We start from the raw sequence: 2500 nt of genomic DNA, 5'->3' as shown, positions 1-2500 counted from the left end.
ATGGGGCTTTCGTATAGCAGGGACGGTGCTGCCTCTCGCTTCGCTCGCTGTCCGCCGCTCGCCGCTCGCTCGCGCAGCCAAAAATGGCCAGTTTTGGCCCGTTTTTGGGCCGTTTTGGCCAGTTTTTGGCCTGTTCTTGCGTCGCGCGGTGACCGTCGTGAGCGGAGCAAAATGTCAGCCATCTCAGCACCCTGGAACCCCCCGGGTGGCACAGGGCTGGATGGGGCTTTCGTATAGCAGGGACGGTGCTGCCTCTCGCTTCGCTCGCTGTTCGCCGCTCGCCGCTCGCTCGCGCAGCCAAAAATGGCCAGTTTTGGCCCGTTTTGGCCAGTTTTTGGCCTGTTTTTGCGTTGCGCGGTGACCATCTTGAGCGGAGCAAAATGTCAGCCATCTCAGCACCCTGGAACCCCCCGGGTGGCACAGGGCTGGATGGGGCTTTCGTATAGCAGGGACGGTGATGCCTCTCGCTTCGCTCGCTGTCCGCCGCTCGCTGCTCGCTCGCGCAGCCAAAAATGGCCAGTTTTGGCCCGTTTTTGGGCCGTTTTGGCCTGTTTTTGGGCTGTTCTTGCGTCGCGCGGTGACCGTCGTGAGCGGAGCAAAATGTCAGCCATCTCAGCACCCTGGAACCCCCCGGGTGGCACAGGGCTGGATGGGGCTTTCGTATAGCAGGGACGGTGCTGCCTCTCGCTTCGCTCGCTGTCCGCCGCTCGCCGCTCGCTCGCGCAGCCAAAAATGGCCAGTTTTGTCCCGTTTTTGGGCCGTTTTGGCCTGTTTTTGGGCTGTTCTTGCGTCGCGCGGTGACCGTCGTGAGCGGAGCAAAATGTCAGCCATCTCAGCACCCTGGAACCCCCCGGGTGGCACAGGGCTGGATGGGGCTTTCGTATAGCAGGGACGGTGCTGCCTCTCGCTTCGCTCGCTGTCCGCCGCTCACCGCTCGCTCGCGCAGCCAAAAATGGCCAGTTTTGGCCCGTTTTTGGGCCGTTTTGGCCAGTTTTTGGCCTGTTCTTGCGTCGCGCGGTGACCGTCGTGAGCGGAGCAAAATGTCAGCCATCTCAGCACCCTGGAACCCCCCGGGTGGCACAGGGCTGGATGGGGCTTTCGTATAGCAGGGACGGTGCTGCCTCTCGCTTCGCTCGCTGTTCGCCGCTCGCCGCTCGCTCGCGCAGCCAAAAATGGCCAGTTTTGGCCCGTTTTGGCCAGTTTTTGGCCTGTTTTTGCGTTGCGCGGTGACCATCTTGAGCGGAGCAAAATGTCAGCCATCTCAGCACCCTGGAACCCCCCGGGTGGCACAGGGCTGGATGGGGCTTTCGTATAGCAGGGACGGTGATGCCTCTCGCTTCGCTCGCTGTCCGCCGCTCGCTGCTCGCTCGCGCAGCCAAAAATGGCCAGTTTTGGCCCGTTTTTGGGCCGTTTTGGCCTGTTTTTGGCCTGTTCTTGCGTCGCGCGGTGACCGTCGTGAGCGGAGCAAAATGTCAGCCATCTCAGCACCCTGGAACCCCCCGGGTGGCACAGGGCTGGATGGGGCTTTCGTATAGCAGGGACGGTGCTGCCTCTCGCTTAGCTCGCTGTCCGCCGCTCGCCGCTCGCTCGCGCAGCCAAAAATGGCCAGTTTTGTCCCGTTTTTGGGCCGTTTTGGCCTGTTTTTGGGCTGTTCTTGCGTCGCGCGGTGACCGTCGTGAGCGGAGCAAAATGTCAGCCATCTCAGCACCCTGGAACCCCCCGGGTGGCACAGGGCTGGATGGGGCTTTCGTATAGCAGGGATGGTGCTGCCTCTCGCTTCGCTCGTTGTCCGCCGCTCGCCGCTCGCTCGCGCAGCCAAAAATGGCCAGTTTTGGCCCGTTTTTGGGCCGTTTTGGCCAGTTTTTGGCCTGTTCTTGCGTCGCGCGGTGACCGTCGTGAGCGGAGCAAAATGTCAGCCATCTCAGCACCCTGGAACCCCCCGGGTGGCACAGGGCTGGATGGGGCTTTCGTATAGCAGGGACGGTGCTGCCTCTCGCTTCGCTCGCTGTCCGCCGCTCGCCGCTCGCTCGCGCAGCCAAAAATGGCCAGTTTTGGCCCGTTTTGGCCAGTTTTTGGCCTGTTTTTGCGTTGCGCGGTGACCATCTTGAGCGGAGCAAAATGTCAGCCATCTCAGCACCCTGGAACCCCCCGGGTGGCACAGGGCTGGATGGGGCTTTCGTATAGCAGGGACGGTGATGCCTCTCGCTTCGCTCGCTGTCCGCCGCTCGCTGCTCGCTCGCGCAGCCAAAAATGGCCAGTTTTGGCCCGTTTTTGGGCCGTTTTGGCCTGTTTTTGGGCTGTTCTTGCGTCGCGCGGTGACCGTCGTGAGCGGAGCAAAATGTCAGCCATCTCAGCACCCTGGAACCCCCCGGGTGGCACAGGGCTGGATGGGGCTTTCGTATAGCAGGGACGGTGCTGCCTCTCGCTTAGCTCGCTGTCCGCCGCTCTCCGCTCGCTCGCGCAGCCAAAAATGGCCAGTTTTGGCCCGTTTTTGGGCCGT

Source organism: Musa acuminata, unplaced genomic scaffold (genome assembly GCF_036884655.1).
Source record: "Musa acuminata AAA Group cultivar baxijiao unplaced genomic scaffold, Cavendish_Baxijiao_AAA HiC_scaffold_98, whole genome shotgun sequence".
Lineage (NCBI taxonomy): Eukaryota > Viridiplantae > Streptophyta > Magnoliopsida > Zingiberales > Musaceae > Musa > Musa acuminata.
Note: the sequence above shows the minus strand (reverse complement) of the source record.